The sequence below is a fragment of the Papio anubis genome, chromosome 12 (assembly GCF_008728515.1).
Source record: "Papio anubis isolate 15944 chromosome 12, Panubis1.0, whole genome shotgun sequence".
Taxonomy (NCBI): domain Eukaryota; kingdom Metazoa; phylum Chordata; class Mammalia; order Primates; family Cercopithecidae; genus Papio; species Papio anubis.
Window position 1 is genome coordinate 50,512,198 of NC_044987.1, and position 23,219 is coordinate 50,535,416.

Here is a 23,219-nt window from a genome sequence, read left to right on the forward strand (position 1 = left end):
AATAATAAAGGAACGTCCAACTCCACCTTCCCACCCTAAACTGAATTTAGAATTTACGTTGATCAGAAGCGGGGAGCCACTGCCATTGTAAATCAGGTCTCAGCCTCTTTCCTGCTTTATCCAGTTCACACTGGCTTTCTTTCTAGAAAGGGGCCAAAAATCAACTTGTTTACTAGCTGTCTCTCTGCTTTATCTCATTGTGTCTCAATCTTAGCTTCGGGTAAGAAACACCTGTAGAGCCCTTAAAAACCCTGATATCTCGCCCCAGCCCAGACCTACTCTAAATCAGTCTCTGGGAATGGGTCCCCAGGCATTAGTGTTTTTAAAGCTTTGCTAGCATCCCAGTATGCAGCAAAGTTCAGAACGACTATTTTATCTTTTCTTTCTTTTTTTTGGTTTCTTTTCTTTTAAAAACATTTTCTTTAGTTCCTCAGCTCATGTTTAAGCTGAAAACAATCATTTCTTTAAAGTCTCATATTTCTTGCATGGAAGTCTAATGCAAAGCTGCAGCTAGCTAATGGGAAGGCCAGTTCCTAAAATGACTTTCAATTTTAATCACATTTAACATTAGGTGACTCAGAATTTGGAAACCAACCTTGAACCTGATGCTACAATTTGCTAACACTTAGCAAAAATAGAACCCCCTGGTTCAAAAATAAATAACTTTGCAAAATAGATTGAAAAGGTTGGTAAGATTTCTTGAAAATCAGAGTTCTCACATTTACATTTTGATTTCCAGTGATGAACTGATTAGAAATTCTTAATTTTCATGAGGTCCCTTTGAAAATGTTCAGAGTGCAGGCGAGCGCCAAAGAACATATTAATAGCTTGAATGTGCGTGTATGTGTGTGTGTACATGTGTATCTAGCAAAATGACTGGGCTTGCAGTAAATTCAGGTACATCTAGGTTTACCCAATCCTTATTTCTGATTCTTACTGCTCTCCTCTTCCTGACTCCATAGTACACAACTCCTCACTCCCCTTGCTGCCTGCCTCCATAGTTTGACCCTAACCGTAGTTTTTCCCCTCTGTGCTCTTGTTTACCCATGCCACTCCCCTGACTTAGGCTTAGCCTATCCCAGGCCTTCGCAATAGGTTGTCATGGAAACATTAGAGGAGCCTGCCTGGTGGGAGGGATGTTCTGTTTCCAAGTGAAAATGGAAAAGATTCAAGTGTGATTCGCTTCTAGCCATTTTAACCCTTGAGTTTCTCCATCTGTTTAAAACACACCCATGGCTCCTGATCACCAAATAGGTAAAGAAGACTATTTTAACTTGGACTCTGCCTACCTCTGCACCCTCCTCCGCTGCTTCCCCTAAAAGCCCTGGAACGGAGCCTCAGGAAGCACTTTGTTCCTTCATTTCTCCTTTCCTTTGCACAGGCCCTTTCTTCAGTCTGCATACTGTCTCTTCCTCCTTCCCATTCTGTTTACGGGATTCTTAATGGTTTTTGAAGACTCCAGTCAGGCACCATGCCTCCCTAGAGGCTTTCACCTCTGCACCTACTCTCATAAGCACTTCCGTTATAATGGTTGTAGAAAACTCCAAGATTAAGGGACTATTTTCCTCCCTAGGTGGTGAGTTTATTAAAGGAAAGGCATGCTACTGCAAGGAGTATGTTTCTCATACTCCTGGGGTGAGGTCTTATCTCTATTCATTACTAGAATTAAGATCTTGAACAAGTCACTTAGCTTTTTGTGCCTCAGTTTTCTCATACCTGAAATGGAAATGATGGTACATAATATAGCTACTGTTTATCAGATGCTGACTATGTTTTATGCATTTTCTCATTTAATCTTATTTAATCCCTCTGCCAATTTGGTGAGAGATAAAACATTATTGACCTATTTTTACAATTAGGAAAATATGACTCAGAGTTGAGAAGCCTGTCCTAAATCACATAGCTCTTAGGTGGCAAAGCCAATAGTCAAGTCAAGATCTAATTCTGTTACTGTGCTCTAGTGCCTGTATATGCAAGTAAAGCACCTAGCCCTGTGCCTGCCCTTGGGGAGAGGGAAGGGACAGATAAACAAATGGACGGATGGAAGAATTAGTGATAAATTGCCTTGGAAAAAGTATGATCCTAAGCACTCCATGGGGATCCAAATGGAAAATTAAACTCCTTCCTCTGGTCTAAGCCTAATGTGCACCGTTTATCCAAGTGTGTGGTAAAGGTCAAAAATATAAGACGTCTATCACCCATGTTTATACCTATGTGCTATTTCAAATACATGCTTCCCTCCCACTCCAAACAGTTGCCCCCCATCAAAAGAAGCTTAAGGTAGACTGGCTCCTGGCTCCTGGAGAACTGAAAAGCAGAAAAAATGGTCTTTGAATAGCTATTAAATCACCTTGACAGCTGCCACCTGGCAACAAGCCCTCAGTGTCCCCTGTTCCCGTCCTTCAGTGCAGTGTCATAGTCCCTTACTGCTTCAGTGGACAAAGAAGAGAATAGTTAAGTGAGTCCCACTTAAGTAGACATAATTAACCTTTAGAGTTAATCATTCAGCACCATTCAGTGAATTTCTTTAATTTTCCTTTCTAACCGGTAATTTAGCAAAAGAAAAAGATGTGCTGTTATTGAAATATTTCCATTTTTATGTACAGATAAGTGTAAAAGTCTTAATTAAAGGATCCTGTGTTAGAGCTGAGTGTATGTAAATAATGCCTGGAGTTTTAAAAGCAAGAAACAAAGCTTGTCAGTTTGTCTACGACCAGTCATCACACGATGTTTGTTTTCTATAGCATGCTTCACTAATAAATTTGGTTACCAAGATTACTATTTTTTAAAATTACAGTTCTGAAATTAACAAACAGCATGGCCTCCTACAGAATCATAGAAGCAGTGAATTCATAGTATCTCCTTTGTATCACATTGCCTTTCTCTGTCTCTCTCTTTCTTCCCCCTTCCGTCCTTCTCAATATACATGCATTAAACACATTTCCTTTTACATTCAAAAGGGCTACGCAATTGTTTTCCCATGCTAATACACATAATTTTTTTAACACCACAGACAATAACAGTTCTAGATCCAATGCCAAAACTGTGATTCACTCCAGCTTGCAACATAGATTAGACAATTAGACTATTCTTTGTAAAATACTGACTTTTATTTTGGATCTGGTTATTTTTGAGGAAAATAAAAGACCATGAGTATTGATAAATAATAGTTTTGTGTTAATTTTTAAGCAACCTGTACTTGACAGCCAGAATAGTGATCCATTTAAAAGATTAGGTTCTTTGATAAAATGATGCATTTAAAGGCTAGGTTCTTTGATAAAATGATGTGGGTTTTAATTTGTTTCTTCGATTTACCAGTTGTGTGATCTGGAAAATGCTGTTTTCTCTAAGTCTCAATTTTCTCCTCTTTCTATTGTGGATAACAACAGTACCAACCTCATAATCATGTTATATAAATAAAATCAGACACTGTTTATAATATGCTTAATGTAGTGTTCAGCCTATATGTAAAAGATACTCAATAAATGGTAGTCATTATTTATTATTATTATTTATTACCTCGTTGCATAGTTGTAAGGATTAAATGAGATGATGCATTAAATTGCTTGACACACTTCTAGGCAGATGGAATATGCTTAACAAACATTACCTCCCTTATGGTTACCACAGATCTGTTGCCCTGTAACTGTTCCGTAGTTGGTTGCTACACTGCCAGTCCCTACCGTTCCCTTCTTTTCCCTCTTTGCTTTGTTTACTTCAGTGCCCATGAAATAACAGGGTTCCACAGATGTTTAATTAGCTTCCTGTTTCCCTTTTGCTCTGTTTTCAATCATGTCTCACAAGTCAAAACATTCCTTTTTCCCACATTGATTCAGATTCATGCGGCACCATGGACCTAGCTGTGAGTTGTGGTGCCCCTCTTGTTAGCTGGGCAACCTTGCACAGATTTCTTCCATTTCTGGCTTTTAGATGTTTTTCATGTAAACCACATAGATAGGAAAAGGTAAACTCTGGGATCCCTTCCTGTCCAACATGCACTGACTGTCACACTTGGTTTTAGTCATGGTCTTGGGGACGCTACATAGTACAGGAGCCCAGGTCTTAGAGACCTAGTATTTGTAGTAAATATAAACACTGGACATGAAAAGGGCACATTCTTACCAGTAGCATTTCAATATTTTTCCCTAGTGTGATATTTGAGGAGTGTTGAGACCGTGGGGTTACACTGTCAAAATTTTGTAGTATGAAAATAATTCTCAGCTTTGCCAAAAGGACAAGCATGTAGATCTAAGTACCAAGTATTTAAAACATGACCACATGTCCTACAAAGAGAGTGATATCCAACCTGTATCTCTGTGACTGCCTTTGCCCCAGAAAGGCAAAATCTATTTTACATGAGGACATAATTCTGAATTAATAAGTAAAATTCAGTAGAAAACGATAGGGCTCCAACATGGCTAGTTTAGAAGCAAACTTTTCCAGCAGGATTTTTTTTTTTTTTTTTTTTTTGCTTGGGAATAGAAAGGGATTATACAACACAAATTTCAAATTTCAGGGTATTTCAACTCCACGTTTGGCAGAGAGAGTAAGGATGGGAGTGGGGAGAAGGGAGCATGCATGCAAAGATCCCACACATGCCCTATAACTCCTAGGTTGTCGTCAATAATGGGAAATACATTTCCATTTTTGGGTTTAAAATCAATTGTTAGATAATTTCCTAAAATCAGATTCTCCTACTTTGTGTACATTGTGACTAAAACTCAAGCCAACTTAATGGGAAATTTCAAAATTCTGTCATTTCCAGCTCTCGGGGCTCCTCCATCTGTCCTAGTCGTGCTTGGAGCCAGAAAGGAGCACAGAGCCAGATTTCTCATTAGCACTAAACCTGTTGGACCAAGACGATGATAGCATATGAAGCCCTGCTGGAGCAGGTTGGCTACAAGGCTGGAAATGGTTATCTCAGGGCTCTGAAGCCTGTATGTTGGTGTAGAAGGGCATGTCTGGGGTTAAAAGATTGCCTGGCTTAGGAAATTTTCTAAGTTTATTACAATTTGTAGGCCATTTGTGCCCATGATGAAATAAGTTGAACCAAGGGAAGCATTCTTCTTTTTGCCATCTCCTTTTTGGTTTCATCTCTGATTTAACTCATCCTATGATTTGATGTAAATAGTAGGTTGAGTCATATGAAATTGTCAAGGTTTCATATGGTTCAACCTAGTATTTTACTTTAAAAGGGGGCTTCTGTTTGAATGTACTGACTGCTTGCTATCACTTCATTGGCTAGAAAGGTTCTTAGACAGCAGAGGGTTGAAAATGGTTGTTGTGTAATAGAACTCCACCATAGTTTCTTGGATTTTAAATTATAACAATAGAGCTAAAAATAAAATAAAACAATTCATTCATTAGCCTGCTGCCCCAACAAATAGCATAATCAACTGTGCTTTTAGCTTTTATATTAGAACCAGCTGTAGTATCTGAAAGATCTCTCTCTCTCTCTCTCTCTCTGTGTGTGTGTGTGTGTGTGTATGTGTGTATGTGTATGTGTCCTGATTTATTTATCTGAAGTATAATTATGGATTGCTCCTGATTTATGATGGCTTAACACAGGATTTTTCAACTTTTCAATGGTGCAAAAATGATACACATTTACCAGAAAATGTACTTTAAGTACTCATAAAACCACTCTGTTTTTTACTTTCAATACAGTATTCTACAAATTACATGAGATAATCAACACTTTACAGGTTGAGCATCCCAAATTTGAAAATCCAAAACCTGAAATGCTCCAAAATCCGAAACTTTTTGGGTGTTGACATGACAAGGGAAATGCTCATTGTAGAGTAATTTGAATTTCGGATTTCTTTTATTTGAGGTGTTCCATTAGTAAGTATATTTCAAAATCTGAAAAAAAAAATTGAAATCCAAAACATTTCTGGCCCCAAGCATTTCAGATGAGGAATACTCAACCTATACTATAAATCAAGCTTTATGTTAGATGATTTTGCCCATTGCAGTCTAATTTAAGCACATTTAAGGTAGGCTAGGCTAAGCTATGATGTTTGGTAGGTTAGGTGTATTGAATGCATTTTTGACTTAATGATATTTTCAACTTACATTGGGTTTACTTGGACATAACCCATCAAAAATCGAGGAGTGTCTGTATATACAGTGCAATGCATGGATCAATGGATTTTAATAAAAGCATGTATGTGTAGTCACCACCCAGGTCAAGATACAGAACTTTCTAACACCCCGTAAGACATGCTCATGCCCTATTTTAGTCAATCCTAGACCTTGTCCCCTACCCTGAGAAATAGCTACTATTCTGAATTTTATACCATAGATTAGCTTGGCCTATTCTTCAACTCCATATAAATTAAGCCTTGCAGTCTTTGTTCTTTCATTTCTTGTTTCCTTGGCTCAACATGATATTTATAAGAGCCATTCAGATTGTTTTGTATTTGAGTAGTCTGTTGCTTTTTATTACTTTATGTATTATTCCATTACATGAATATAATACAATTTGTTTATCCATTCTTCTGTTGAAGGATACTATTATTTCCAGTTTGTGGCTCTTATGAATAGAGTTGCTACAAACATTCTTGAAGAAATCTCTTTTAAAAGATGCATTCATTTGTTTTGGTTATATCCAAGAGTGAAATTGCTGGGTTATAATCATATAATCAAATACTTTAAATAAATTGCTAAACCATTTGCTAATAGTAGTTGTAGAAAATGTAGTGAGTGTCCATGTGCCTTGCTAAGACTCTGTGGTGGATGGACGGGAGGAGTCCTATTACTAAAAGAGGGGGGACAATGGGTAGTAGGGGACAATTAGCAGACCCCACCATAGTGCCCATGGACAATAGTTCATGAATACATTAACTGCGACGATTCTTTTCGTGAATTTTGAGAGTATGAGATTTAAACATGTTAAATCAAGTTTAGCCTACAGCTGCCTTCTTACAGCTGCTTTCTTACATATTTTAAGTTTGGCCTAAAGGTTTCTCTGCACATGGTAAACTATAACAAGTGGAGGTGTAAACAGACCTCAGCCTACACTTGTGCCAATCACAGAGTTTTGGACAATCAAATGCAGCCAACTATCCAAACCATGTTCAAATAAGGCAAACACCAACTGTAACCAATCCAGTTGTTACTGTACCTCACTTGTTTCCTGTATGTCACTTGCCTTTTTCTGTCTGTAAATTTTCTTCCACCATGTGGCTGCGCTGGAGTCTCTGAGCCCGCTGTGTCTCAGGAGGCTGCCAGATTTGCGAATAGTTCGTTGCTCAATTAAACTCCTTTAAATTTAATTCAGATGAATTTGTTTTCTGTTTTTTTGTTTTGTTTTGTTTTTTGTTTTGTTTTTTTTGAGATGGAGTCTCGCTGTGTCGCTGTGTCGCCCAGGCTGGAGTACAGTGGCGGGATCTCGGCTCACTGCAAGCTCCGCCTCCCGGGCTCACGTCATTCTCCTGCCTCAGCCTGCTGAGTAGCTGGGACCACAAGTGCCCGCCACCACGCCCGGCTTGTATTTTTAGTAGAAATGGGGTTTCACTGTGTGAGCCAGGATGGTCTTGATCTCCTGACCTCGTGATCCTCCCGCCTCGGCCTTCTAAAGTGCTGGGATTACAGGCGTGAGCTACCGCGCCCGGCCTTTTATTTTCTTTTAACAAACACTAACTTATGCTTTCAAGTAGCAGTAGCTCTATTCCTTTAAAGAGAGGTAAACTTCCTAGAGACCCTGACAACTGTATGGTCTGACGTTCCTAAAGGGCAGCAAAATTGTTTTCTCTGATTTCAAAGATGATGAGAAATGCTAGTGGAGATGTTAAAGTCTTTCAGTATCTCTGATGCATCTTTCACTTTGATAAGATTGTTTTTAGCTTCTGGCTGCACCCATCAAAGGTTTCTTCACTCTTAATAAAACAATAAATGCCTACAGATTTAGACACATAGATGCAGATTAGCTAATTGTTTTTTGTTCATTATGTTGTGTTTTAAAATGTCTTTACTGACTACAACTATAGTATATATACATATATTCTATAAATGTTAGCATATACTAGCATATATGCTAGTATGTATAGTAGTATACACTGACTAATATTTAACCTCTGGTTCTTAAGAGCTTAGATCCCCTGTGGATCTCAAGTTTGCATAAATCTTTTAAGTATGAAAAGAAAATTTAAGTTTTTAAGTAACAGCTCTTCTCTTTCTTGAAAAGGAGTTAAACACCAAAGAATCACCGATGACTCTGTGGAATGAGTCTGAAAAGTAGCATAACAACTGGTAAAGTCACTCAACAAATGTGTGTCCCCTTCTCCTAGTATCTCACAGTCACAGATAAATAAATCACAGTGACAGTTTAGGGTGGTAAATGCTATGCATTATGAGATGCTAATGTTTCTATTGCTACCTTTCATGGCTTAATAGCAGAAAAAATGCTGACTGCCATGAAATGGAAGAAGTATGAAGTTCTCACATTTATGGACAATATTGGAACACTGCTAGTACCCTTGGGTGTATTGTTCTGTGTTCCAGTCACAAGCCTGACTTTTGCAGTCCTTTAGAACATAGCTGGTAATATAGAAGGTAAGAACTGCGGGAAACAGTCAAGTGAAATCACCCAACACCTACAGCAGCTCCACCTTTAACTGGCTGCATGACCTTGAATAAATTTTTAAACTCTTTGAGTCTCAGTTACCTCATATTTAAAGTGAGTATAAAAACAGTTCTTATCCCATAGGATTCTTATGAGGATTAACTAAGCTTATTCTAGTAAAGCTCTTCAGAATAATATGTGGCACTTAGTAAGCACACGTTGTTGCTGTTACCATTGTTGTCTCTTCTGGAGTTATTTCCCTGGTCCCACTGCTTTAGAAATTAGTTGCCGACATTTATGTTTATTTCTTTGCTTGCTTGCTTTCTTACGTGTTTTGTTTTTTTCTCCACATTATTAAATACCAGTGCTGAGTGGGTCTTAAAAAGCTCGTTTCTCCTGTTAGAAAACACAAAATTTTAACAAATTCGGTTTAAAGACTGAATTGGCTTTTATTCATGAATCGGGCATCATCTCATCCAAAGACTTAGATAAGGCACTCTAATAAGCTGAGGGAAGGAGATAGGCTTTATAGGCAGAAAATGGCTCAAGAAAGCAGAAACGGGAAACAAAAATTGAATTGGGCATTTTAAAGCTGTCTTCCTTATAGGGTTAAATCAGAGGAAACTTCCTTATCCTGCTGGCTCAGTTAAACTGGGCCCCTTCTGATTGGTTGCTGTGAATCAATCAATCAATCTCTCTCTCTCTCTCTCTCTCTCTCTCTCTCTCTCTCTCTCTATCTTTTTGAAAACTAGTCCATTTCAAAGTTTGATTATATGGCACCTAACATTAATGACTCTATTCTGATTTGTTCTGGCCTCTTGGGCCTAGTGCAAGAGCTTAGTCCAAACAATAGCTTCCCATAAATTTCATTTAACACCCTTTGAATTTAAAACAAAATTTTAAATTAGTTTTTGTCTTATAGATTTTCTATTTTTAAAGCAGTTTTAGGTTCACAGCAAAATTGAGAGGAAGGTACAGAGATTTCCATATACCCTGCCCCCACCCATGTGTAGCCACCCACACCAGTGGCACATGTGTTACAGTTGATCAACCTGCATTGACACATCATTATCACTCAAAGTCTACAGTTTTACATTAGCTTTTTCTCTTGGTGTTGAACAATACATGGCTTTAGACAAATGTATAATGACATGTATCCATTATTATAGTATCATATGGAGTACTTTCACTACCCTAAAAAACCCTGAAATTTGACAAAGTGTATTTTTCAGTTCCCAGAAACACTTGCTTCAGAAAAAAGCAGGTGAAAAGGCAATGGCAACAGAAGCCAAAATTGGCAAATGGGGTCTAATTAAACTGAAGAGCTTCTGCACAGCAGAAGAAACTACCATCAGAGTGAATAGGCAACCTACAGAATGAGAGAAAATTTTTACAATCTACCCGTCTTACAAAGGGATAATATCCAGAACCTACAAAGAACTTAAACAAATTTATAAGAAAAAAACAAACAACCCCATCAAAAAGTGGGCAGAGGATATGAACAGACACTGCTCAAAAGAAGACATTTATGCAGCCAACAGACACATGAAAAAATGCTCATCATCACTTGCCATCAGAGAAATGCAAATCAAAACCACAATGAGATACCATCTCACACCAGTTAGAATGGCAATCATTCAAAAGTCAGGAAACAACAGGTGCTGGAGAGGATGTGGAAAAATAGGAACACTGTTGGTGGGACTGTAAACTAGTTCAGCCATTGTGGAAGACAGTGTGGCGATTCCTCAAGGATCTAGAACTAGAAATACCATTTGACCCAGCCATCCCATTACTGGGTATATACCCAAAGGATTATAAATCATGCTGCTATAAAGACACATGCACAGGTATGTTTATTGCAGCACTATTCACAATAGCAAAGACTTGGAACCAACCCAAATGCCCATCAATGACAGACTGGATTAAGAAAATGTGGCACATATACTCCATGGAATACTATGCAGCCATAAAAATTGATGAGTTCATGTCCTTTGTAGGGACATGGATGCAGCTGGAAACCATCATTCTCAGCAAACTATCGCAAGAACAGAAAACCAAACACTGCATGTTCTCACTCATAGGTGGGAATTGAAGAATGAGAACACTTGGACACAGGAAGGGGAACATCACACACCAGGGCCTGTCGCGGGGTGGGGGGAGGGGGGAGGGATAGCATTAGGAGATATATCTAATGTAAATGACAAGTTAATGGGTGCAGCACACCAACATGGCACATGAATACATATGTAACAAACCTGCACGTTGTGCACATGTACCCTAGAACTTAAAGTATAATAATAAAAAATAGAGAGAGAGAGAAAAAAAAGCAGGTGAGGATATTCAGTTCCTCAAAAACCCAAAGATGAGTTGCCAAAAAATATGACTCCAAGAGGATCGTATTAAAGAAAAAAATATTCTCAGAAGTTTTATTCCAAGAACACACTTGAAATTCAATCTTAACTTGGTAACATTTGCCTGTGCTGGCTGGGTGATAAACACACTTGAAATAGGTGGAATCTCTTATGAATAAAGGAAGCAGTCTGAAGCGTTGTCATTGTGAATATAGTAAACTGCTGAAGATAAATTTTTCTAGTATATTTGGAGTCTTGGCATGAAAACCTTCATCATCACAGCGCTGTCTTTTTGTTTTTAATTTAGTTTAGTTTAGTTTAATTGCTTTTCAAGCACTTTCTGCAAGCTTGAGCGAATATTCATGAATGTATTTCTGCTAAACTACCGTAATGAATTATTTATTTTGAAATCTGTCTATATTTTTAGCTACTCATACCAGCAGTTTAGAGAAATAAAAAACTTCGGGATCTTATATCTGACTTTTCTGAGGTGAAATGTGACATGAATTGAAAATAAAAGAGAACAGATCTTTGCAACATATATAGCTGGTAAAAGATCACTTCTAGAACACTATACGTGGAGAACTATAAAGCAATCAGAAAGATTCAAACAGCCCTATAGAAAATGGGTAAGTACTTTTAAAACAAAGAGGAAAAAAACACAAATTACTTATTAACATATGAAAACATGCTTAAAATCATTGATAATCAAGGAATTGCAAATTAAACTGCAATAACGCACCATTCACATTTACTAAACTGATAAAAATTATGAAGTCCAGTTGATTCCAAGTGGTAGAGAGGATATGAAACTGCCAGAATTCTCATCCACTGTGTGAAATGGAAGAACTACTTTGGAAAACAGTTTAACATTATTTAATGCAATTAAAAATGTTACCCAGCAACTCATTTCTTTAAGCATGTACCTTAGGGAAAATTTATATACAGGGATAGGAGACATGTCTAACAATATGTATAATAATACTGTTAGTAAAATCTAAAGGTAACTTAATGTAAGCTGGATGTATGAGTTATATTTATACAATGAATATAACTGTGAGAATGAATGAAGAACTGTTACATATATCAACATGGATGGGCCAAAAAAAAGATAGTTAGAGGATGATTTACTGTAATTTCAGGAGAGTTACCTATGGAAGAAGAGTACTTAGGAAGGAAACTATATAAAAAATGGCATCCTGAGGGAATCTAAGTCACTGTTAATGTTGTTTGTCTTGGTGATAGGTGTATAATACTCATTTTATTTTTAAACAATTGTGCAGCCATTTTATATAATTTATTGAATATATGAGCTGTCTCCCACTACCATCACTCATACGCATTCATTCACACACACACATGCACACGAATACACACACATGGTCACTGGTTTTTATCCCTAAAACAAAAAAAAAAGACGGTAAAGTATGGACCTAGAGTGAGTGTACAGATATAGAAAATAGAATCATGAAGGAAAATAATAAGAATGCTCTTTAAAATGTGATCATATTACCTCAGTTTTTTCTGTGAATCGGTGAGATTGAATTATAAATAAGTAAAATTGGAATAAACAATGGCAAAGTAATTTTGTCAGCAGTATCACATCCTTGTCACCATTTTCTGAGCACTTACTATACTTTGGTTCTCTCTTCATTTTTGTTGTTCCTCACTATACCGCCATGAGGCAGGTAAGAATGTATCCAAATTTACAAAGAGGTGTGCTGTGAATCAAAACAGCTAAAAAAATTTGCCCAGTTCTAAGACTGAAACGTGGCCAAGGAGCTGCCCTGAAATTCAGATTCCATCTGCCAGGCCCAGGCACCATTCTCTCCATTCTGCCCCAATATCTTCCTTGGTTTAACGTTTTCACCTGCAGGGAGGCAGTATTAGAGATGAATAGACTCTTAGTCAAAGTCTTAGGACAAATGATGTCCTTATTGGACTTCCAACCACCCTTTCTTTGTTGTAACTTTCCACAAGAATAAGAAGTTCACATTTTCACAATATTGGTGTGCCATCCACTGCCAGCATGGTGCTGTACTTTGCTGGAAAATAATGACTCAGATGACTAATCTGTATGAACGCACATGCATTTTGCAAAGTGTTGTGTCAAAGCACAGGTCAAATCAATTAAGTTTTTTGTACGGACCCAATTTTCATACTGGAACAAGTTAAATAATTGACTGCAGTGAAAAATGGTAGGGAGAGTTTGTAAGAAAATTAATTGAAATGAGAAAGCAGAAAGACTCGCTCATTTCCAGAAGTGATATTTGAAATCCAGAAACATGTGGTTCATTCATTTCCTCGGTCCGTGATTTATTCCCACTGCAGCACATTACTCTCTTGGTTGCTTTGCCAAAGTGCTCAATCCTCCTCCTTCTTCCTGAGGAAGAGGGGTCTGTGGCAAAGTGCTTTGGGAGCTGGAGTCTGATTCACCAGGACACAGTCTGGCAGGTCTGTCTCTACAAAGGCAGGGATAGTTCTGGTCTCAATAAGCAGAAAACACTAAGAGCTTGGAGAACCAGAAGCAAAGATCTGTGATCACAGCAAGTTGTTCTTTTCCTTAAGAACTTCAGTGACAGCTGATCCCTGTGCCTCACGCCTGTAATTCCAGCACTTTGGGAGGCCGAGGCTGGCAGATCATTTGAGCCCAGGAGTTCAAGATCAGCCCAGGCAACATGGTGAAACCCTATCTCTACCAAAAAAAAGAGAAAGAAATATATACAAAAATTATCTTGGCATGTTGGCATGTGCCTGTTGTCCCAGCTACTCAGGAGGCTGAGGTGGAAGAATGGTTTAAGCCTGGGAGGCAGAGGTTGCATTGAGCCAAGATTGCACCACTGCACTGCAGCTTGGGCAACAGAGAGAGACCTTGTCAAAAAAAAAAAAAAAAAAGAACATCACATATTACTTTGCAGCTGTAATTCCCTTATTTGTCTGTTTATACAAATTGCCTGAGAAGCTAACAAGTGGTTCAAACAAAAAGAGAATTCTTGGCTCCATCTCCGCACTTACCAACTTACCAAGTCAGAACATCACAGGGTAGCTACATACATCACAGGAATTCTACATACAAAACACCTTAGGGAATTAAACTAAGCTTGGAAACTACTGGCCCATATAGGATAATGCCCCAAACTCTTCGGCATGGCATTGAGGACTCTTTGCAAAGTAATCTCAGTGTACCCCACTTCCCCTGATTATGAGGGGAAGAACTCTCTTTCTCTTCCAATATAAAGCCATAGGACTTTGCACTCATTTCTTCAATAAACATTTGTTGAGCATCTGCTCTGTGCCATATTTGACAGGTATTATAGATCGTATCTTAGTCTATCATTGCATGCTTAGTTGAGTTCATAACTTCTACACTAAGTAACAGCACAGCCTGGCTTATGCTAAATGACAACTGAAACTTCTACCAAGGGTAGTAAATACCTATAGGCAATGCTTCCCTCAATCCCAGAACAGACATTGTTTATCATTGTACTCAGCATTCTTCCCACTGAGTTCAGAGACAACTTCAGAAGCTTTCTCAACAGTCACTATCACACCATCTGCTTTGGCATGTGAGACAAAGTCTGTTTGCAGTCTCTGTTATAGATCATGTTTGACAAGACTGAACTAATACCCTTCCGCCCTCCTTCACTTTCACTAAGGTGACTGAATATGTGCTCAGGCTTTAGGAAAGGTAAGAGTTTTCAGAGGTAGTCATTGCTTCCAAGATTGGTGTGTGGGCAGTAATGCACCCCAGGGCAGAGGCCCCAGTCTGCACATCTCTCTGTACAGGAGGGTTGTGTATTTGCTATTGCTAGACTAAGAACACGGATGACTTTTGGCACTCAGACACTACCCTCTCTCTCCTCCTGTCTGCCTTGACTGTATGTAGCTACTATAGTAATCCACAGCATCAAACAAGTTTTCTAAAAGTCCCATTAAATACAGGCTGCCAAATTTTGTGATTCAGTTTTTTATATTCAGGAATGGAGATTAAGTTGTCATAGGAGAAAAGGAGATGTGTAAAATTTATCAAGAGAAACATTCCATTATTGTCTTCACAGGCTGGTTCCAATAGGAACAGGAAAGAGTAAAATGGAGAGCTCAGCTGGATTCACACAGACCTGGAATTGAATGTCACACACACACACACACACACACACACACACACACACACCCTATAGTTAGCTGTGAGAACTCATATTTTCCTCATCTTTGAAAAAAAAAATAGGATGTGTGTGTGAATAATCTCTCTATCATCAGCTTATTTTAACTGGCATAGGCATACACATGAGCCTCTTAAATGCTTTGTTGACTATGCCTTATGTTCTCAGTTTCTGGCCCAGAACTTGGGACATTAGGGAGGGTTTCAATAAATGTCAATCGCATCACATCACATCACATCACATTACACTCAACTTATCTATAGGCAATTTATCTAAGAATGTCAAGGATCCCAAACACTATTAAGAACAAATCAATAGCCAAAATAAATATTTCTAGGAATATAGATTTTCCAAGCTCATGAACTTAACTCAAGGATATCTCTACAGCCTCTCATGCAAAACCTATTTAACATTAGTTTAGTTATTCTAAACTACTAATACTGCTTTTCAACTCACTATAGGTTACAGGTAGGGTCATGAGAGCAAGTAGGAAGGAGGTGTGAAATAGCCTAATGCCCTCAGGAATGTACCATGCAAGACCTGGTTCAGCACGACAGGAGCCCACTCACCGCGGGAGGGGTTAGGCGAGAGGGAAGGGGAAGTTGCAGAGGTGATAAGGTGAGCTCACAGAGATATTATTTACATGCCTTCCATGCTGAATTTGGACTTAAGGCTGTAGTTCATAGAGAGCCATTGAAAGAATTTTCTGTTTGTTTTGTTTACTAAGCAAGCATGTAAAGTACTCAGATGTGGTTTTAGTAAAACTACTCTTGCTAAGTGCCAAGGAAGGACTTGGGGATGCTGAGAATGGAAATAGGGGAACCTGTTTGGCTGCTGCAGCAATTCAAGCTAGAAATCATGAGACCCTAAACTAAGGCCTAAGCAATGGGACTGGAGAATATGGGGCCGATGAAAACCAGCTGGAGGTAAGGCCACAGGATTTAATTGTGTGGCAGATTTAGGGCAGGGGCAGACAGCTTTATACATCTCAGCAGCCTTGAAGATACCACTGCATGATACACAGTGCCAAAAATGATATGTTGAATGACAGTCATGAGACTTCAAAAGAATTTAAATTATGTTCAGTATACTCTGTTTGCTAAAGCAGTGAAGAGTAACATCTATTTTAGAGAAAGTTCTGCCTGAATAATTAATTTACATTTAATGTATGACTCCCAAAGATCCTAATGATGAGCTTTAGTGTATATAAAGATCTCAAGTTGATGAAGTAGCTAGTATTAAAGAGTATCCATTGGTCTATTACCTCATTTAAGCCTCAAAATAACCCTGCTGGGAAAGTACTCTTAAATCCAAATGCAGATGAGCAACCCTAAAGCTGGGACAGAGGAAATCAATGTTTGAAGATCACACGGCCAGCAGTATTAGAACGATTTTGACTTAAAAATCCAGGCCCTTTTTACTACACTGTCATTAGCCTAACTTTTCCAATAGGCAGCCATATTCTGACTGAAACGAGTAGCTATTAAATATTGTAAAACTGAAATACGTGCTTGGAGTTTGTTGTCCCATCTTTCACTTTAAGAAGGTGCTCAGGAGTTTCTGAAACGTTTTTGCTGGGAATGAGGAGACGATGATAACTTTTCTGAAAGAACAGCCAAAGAGAACAGACAGAACATGTGTGGAGCTGAGAAAAGTATTCCAGTAACAGTTGATCTCATTTTTTTTTCCCTTCTTGGAAATGCAGAATTAAACATGTGCCATCTTGCCCATGCAAAACACATATCTTCTGAAATGATTTTGAGATGTAAATTAATTCCCACCCTGGAGCAAATAGCAAATCATCCAGGCAACCTAGTCCTGTAGACTAAAATAGGGAGCATCAGACCATGACTCTCTCTTGCCTGACTCTGGGATCCTAAACACGCCCGTTAATTGTTCTATGCCTCAGTCTCTTCAGATGCAAAAGGAAGATGATAATACTGGCCTTCTTAAGATGTTGTAAAGATAGGCAAGAGAATGTCAGTATTTTGAAAGGTCAAATATTCTTACAATTGTAGAGTTTATTTTTATTCTATAAGAAAGTTTTGGTTTTTGTGTTTGTTTGTTTGTTTGTTTTGAGACAGGGAGTTCACTCTTCCAGGCTGGAGTGCAGCTGCGCAGTCTCAGCTCACTGCAACCTCCGCCTCCCAGGCTCAAGTGATCCTCCCACCTCAGCCTCCTGAGTATCTAGGACTGTAGGCATACACCACCATGTCTGGCTAATTTTTTTTTTTTTTTTTTTTTTGGTAGAGATGGGGCTTTGCCTCAGCCTCCTGAGTAGCTGTGATGACTACAGGCACACACCACTACAACTGGCTAATTTTAATTTTTTATTTATTTATTTATTTATGGTAGAGGCGGGGTTTTGCCATATTGCCCTGGTCTGAAACTCCTGGGCTAAAGAGATCCTGCCACCTTGGCCTTCCAAAGTGCTTGGATTACAGGCATGAGCCACTGTGTCTGACCAAATTTTATTCTATGTTTCCTAGATTAGAAAGTAGAAAATTTTATCTCATTCTATTTTCTTCACCAAATATTCTTTGAGCACATACCATGTGCGGGTACAGTGGAGGCACAGAGTTGAATTAGATATATATCCCACTCTCAGAGAGCTCGTGATCCTGCTACTTAATTTTGATGTCTCTTGATCTCATTCATGAGACATGTTGATAATTCTCTCATTTATATTGTCTAATTTAATCTTTACTTTATCTTTTGAAGTAGGTATCTATCCATCCCTATTTTGTAGATATGACTGTTGAGCCTTGGCAGTGACTGAACTGGAACCAACCCCAGTTTTTCTGACTCCCTAAACTCAGGTCTCCTTTGATCATCACAGAATTGCTTCACTGTCTCAGTGAAGAAAACAAGTATGTTCATAATGAGCTCCAGTAAAAATCTGATGACAGTGAGGAATCTAAGGTAGGAACTAAAAGCTATGAGAAACGAGCGAAGAGAACAGTTAATTTTAGATTAGGTCAATTCTCAGAATGTATTTTCATAAGAAGAAACGTTTGAAATACATTAGGAAGAATAACCAGAAAAAGATAGAAAAAGAAAAAATGATCAGCAGAAGGAGCATGTACAAAGGTGTGGAGATGAACAGGTAAATGTTGTTTGGGAACAGTGAACATAATGGGATTAAAACATGAAAACTACAGATTGAATTGTTTTTAAAGATAGATTAGGTTCAGGTGAATGGAATCTTGAATATCATGTAAATAACTTGGGACTCTAAACAGTAAGGAGTTTGAGCAGAGGAGTGATGTAGACATATTGGTGATTTAGAAATTATCCCAGTGGTGATGGGAAGGATGGATCATAGGTGGCTGAGACCAGAGGTTGGTAAACCAATTGGGGACTATTATAATAACATAGGCAAGGATAAAGAAGGACCTGGATTAAAGCAGAGGCAATGGGGATAAATGAAGAGGAACAAAGCAACATTCTAAATTATATTCAATAATTATAGCAGTGTTAGATTTGAAGGAAAGGGAGAAGTCAATGATGAGCCTGAGGTTTCTGGCTTGGGTGGTTGGATAAATGGCTATGTCATTAACTAGGAAAAGAAATACAGGAGAAGAAACCAGTGTTATGGGAGGAAAATTATTTTTTATTATGTCAACTTTAAGGGAGGGAGGAATGGACATCCTCCCCTCACATCAGATCATCGAAGCCAACTTTGATGATTTGATGTGGTGACAGTCATAGTCATGGTTTCCTTAAATCTTGTTATTATGCATGTTTTATTTGATTCAGTTATATAGTTTAAGCTAATTTTAGGGTTAAAATAAGGTCCGTTGTGCTGTGAGACTTTTATGTTCAGATCATGTTCTTTCCAATATGCAAAACAAAGGAATAAATACGTTTTAAGGGTTGTATACATTTATTACCTTAATATCTGTAAATTTTTCCATCTGGATAACATTTTGATGTATTGTCTTATAATGCACCTATTACGACATCATCTCTACCTAATCAAGGGCATAGTTATGAGATTAAGGGCCAGTTAATTGATAATGGCAGACTTTTGTTTGTTTTTGAAACTCTTGTCATCCATTCTTTTTGTTCATTACATTCTTCTATAAATTGTTTGCAATGTGATATTTTACATGTTAAAATGAACTTGCATTTCAGTTAAATGGTGTCTCAAAAAGGCTGGAGAATCAAAGACTGAAAAAAAAAGGAGTAATTCAGTTTGCTGAGGATCAGCCTGAGACCACACTAGTAACACCATTTTTAGCTCCCTACAAAGTACTTTGGTTGAGGAGAAGTCCTACAGCAAATTAGCCTGAATTGTTCAGTTTAATTGTGGTTACAGAGCCACTTGTGCAGTAACATTAATTACAATGAATGTTTTAGCCATTAAAGCCTGACATTAATTTGGTGCCTTGGATTCTTAATGGTAAGAAAAATGAGGAGGATGCCCTGTTTATCTCATTTAATGCCTGGAACACAGTAAGTTATCAACAATTTATCCTCAGTTTCCTCATCTGCAAAATGCAAATGATAATAGTCTTTACACAACTGGATTTTGAGAATTGTAAGAGAAAAGACTTAATACATTATCTAGCATAAAAGCACCTAATGCCTTCATTAATAGTTGAAAAGCCAGTACAGCAATGCTTTATTTAATACACCAGAGCTGGGAGAAAACTCACCTCACATTTTATTTACATTTGAGAAATCAAAGGGCCTAGAAAGAAGTGGTTTTTCCCCCCATAAATAGATTTATTGCTTGTAAAGATTTTTTGCTCTGAGATAATTTAAAGAATTCTGTAGTCAGAATGAACTTTTATCCCATATGCGTTGATAAAAGAATATGCCTAAATACCTGTATAATGTGAAAAGCTGAGAAACTCATTACCACCACTACATAAAGCCATTATGAATTTCATTAATTGCTGTGGTACAGAAAGTAGAAGATCTACCTTTTAGTTCAAACTCAGCTCAGCTGTATGGAACCTAAGGCTATTCTATTTCTTTCCTAAAATCTGGACCATCTTTAAAGTACAGACGAGTGGGAGCCCACTTGCTTTGGCTGAGAAATTCCATACAAACCTTCCAAGACCAAGTATTGCAACTCTCCTGGGAATGGACATTTCACAACCCCCGTGGCAGCTCAAGAATTAGAAGCAACCCAAAGCCCTTCCTTCCCATCCAATTTATAAATCCTCTCCTAGGTATCCTTTATATATGGCTTCTCTTCAACAACCTCTATTCTTAGATAGTTTTCCTGGTATTTAATATAAACCTTGATTGCTTCAATGTACAACAGTATAGCCTCTAATTTTATGCTTTTTGGACCAAATGAATGTTCTTTAAGTGTGTTGTCAGTTTAAACAAGATCATGCATCTGAAATGTCTGTGTAAATTACAGAGTGCCATATAAAAATTACTCAAGACTGTATTAACAAAGCTAAGATAGACAATGATGCAACATAGTTCTTAAATGCAACAATCCTTAAATTAGCTTCACACATAAAAGTTTATTTCTTATCCATACTACATACGAATCAGGGCTTGAGGAAGGGCTCTGCTCCACACAGTCACTCAATACTCACAATGATGGAGGTGCCACAATCTTAGAGCTGCACCATTAGAAATAAGTTCCTTGATAGCCAAGGTAGAAAAGAAAGGGTTGCATCCTAACACACTTGCTCATAGACCATTGACTGAAACATGCCACAAGGCCCTGCCTAAAGGGTTCAGGAAATACAGGGAACACATCAGTATTTGGCAAGCCATAATTGTCTCTTTCATAGTATTTCTATGTAGGCTAAGCAAATCTGAGGGCCTTGTATTTTTTTACTTCCCATTTTAACCTTTTATTTGCTATAATACTTATCTAGGTTTACTTTTGGTTTATGATATATATAGCCAATTTTTTAAGTAGTCTCAATAAGGACTTATTCCAATGCTCAATGGAGAAAAGGAATTATTGCATGCTGTTTAATCTGTCAAATGACAGCACTATTTTATCATTTTTTCCCAAGCAGTGAGAATATTGTGACTTGGAGAATATTACAGTTTTATCCTTATCAGGTAGGCAATTTTATGTCCATGTTTTTACAAATATCAACTTCATACTTGCCAGGACTGGATTTCCACATGATTTTTATAGAGAGAAATGATCTCTATATAAATTCCATAGATACATAGATTGATTATAGAGAGAAACGATCTGTCTATATAAATTATAATTCACTGTCTCCTATTAAAAGTAGCACGTTTGCCTATAATCCCTTTGCACTTTGGGAGACCAAGGAGGACAGATTACTTGAGCACAGGAGTTCGAGATCAGCCTGGGCAACATGGCAATATCTTGTCTCTATTAAAAATATTTTTAAAATAGCTGGGTATGGTGGTTTGCACCTGTGGTCCCAGCTGCTTGGGAGGCAGGAGGTGGGAGGATCGCTTGAACTTGGAAGGTGAGGTTGCAGTGAGCTGAGTTTGCACCATTGTACTCTAGCCTGTGTGACAGAGCAAGACCCTGTCTCAAATTAAAAAAAAAAAATAGTAGCCAATTCAATGTTAGATGGGAGAGAATTAGAGCTGATATGGCTGCTTATAGCTAAACATTAAAAGAGGAATTTTTTAAAAAGACTCTAAGCAGCAGATGTGTTATTTTCTTTTTTAATCCAAAGCATAACAATAATAGGAACTACATTCTGGAATGGCTGCTACGTGTTAGGTGCTTTACAAAGATTGTTTCATGTTATCATCACAGCGCATCATAGCCACATAACTAGAAGAAGAGGAGTCAGGATTTAAAGTCAGATTGTTTTTCTTTGAAAGCCTGATTTACTAGTGTCAAGGAAAACAGCTTCTATGGCCATTGCCCTTCTACCAACTTTGATTTTCACAACCCTGGTGTGAATTCATGATAACAATACCTGCTGTGGGTTAGAGAAAACATTACAAGGCGGTAGTTAAGAGCACCAGCTTTGGTGCTAGATTGCCTGATATTATAAACTTGAGTCCTGGCTCTGAGATTTCCCAGCTATGAAAACTTATACAAATTGCTTTTTAACTTCTCAGTGCCTCTGTATTCTCCCTCAAAAAATGTGAATAAAATAGTATCTACCCTATAGAGCTGCTATGCAGATTAAGTAGTTACTATAAGTAATACACTTAGAACAGTATGTGGCACTCAATAAATACTGGCTATTAATTTTGAGTTCTGACCCTGTACCTCAGGGATATAGGGGAAAAGCAGGAAGAAAATGATAGTTTAATACACCGATACTTTATAGACACAATTATTTCATTCAACCTCACAACAACCTCATTAAATGGGTTATTCTCATAAGAGGAGTGAAAGCTGAGACACAGAGAATCAAAATAATTGACCCCAGTCACCTAGATGGTAAGTGGCAAAAGCAGGAATTTATCCCACATCTGTCTGTGCTACAACAGAAAAAAAAAAATGTTGAAGTATATTTACTGTTGCATTTTTAATGGAACACAAAAAGATTCTCCCTATGTTGGCAAACATAGTGGGCACAGAATGACCCTTAAGTTTAAGTTTACTCCACACAAATGCCAAAAGGCTGGCAACGCTCTTTTTTTCTGGTTCCTGACCCAGGCAATGCCCATGTCCCACTCCTGAATGATGCTGAGGGCTTGCTTGCATCCATCCAGATTCTCTAGCTGTCCTGAAGCACCTGTTTTTATCTGTTCCTCTACCTAATGCTCAGCACTTGCACACTGCCTTTGGCTAAATGTCATGCCCACTCTGAAAATCTTATTTCTTGAAGAGTCCTTTCTGGTTTCACTAGGAGAAGGTTGACTTTGATTTGCCCTAGTTTCTCTCTTTGTCTCTTGACATTTTCTCATTTCTTCTATCTCTTCTCTTTTTTCCTCAGGCATTGTCAGGTTTCCCAGGCCCCATCCTCATGGCACATAACTATATCATGGTAATGAGATATCTTGTTCTCTTATATTTCCAAGTCTTGAATGTTGACTTTTCTGTTTCTTCCAGTGTGCTCTGGTAGGAATACTCAAAGCTTCAGAATTTTTTAAACATGTCTAGTAATAAATGCTTAGAAATTCTCTTTGAGAAAGGAGAATGTCACCATTTTCACTTGCAAACTTCAGTAGAAAAATACTATTCGAGTAATGTTTTCAATCAGAAAAATA

The 23,219-nt window shown here is 37.9% G+C and overlaps 1 protein-coding gene and 1 long non-coding RNA gene across 32 annotated transcripts in view; one reads left to right on the forward strand and one right to left on the reverse strand.

Annotated features, from left to right (window-relative positions):
• Positions 1–23,219, forward strand: part of DLG2 (discs large MAGUK scaffold protein 2) — a 2,166,350-nt gene that overhangs the window by 2,011,628 nt on the left and 131,503 nt on the right. The window lies entirely within an intron of this gene.
• LOC103877780 overlaps positions 1–23,219 on the reverse strand; it is an 80,104-nt gene that overhangs the window by 34,946 nt on the left and 21,939 nt on the right. Inside the window, exons 3-4 of one of the 8 annotated variants that reach the window (XR_004177634.1) lie at positions 8,799–8,962; positions 2,351–2,429 (exon numbers count right to left, since the gene is read on the reverse strand). The exons of 6 other annotated variants lie outside the window; for them this stretch is intronic. This is a non-coding gene — a long non-coding RNA (uncharacterized LOC103877780). The remainder of the gene's footprint in view (positions 1–2,350; positions 2,430–8,798; positions 8,963–23,219) is intronic. One more of the 8 variants, XR_004177633.1, reaches the window with a different exon arrangement.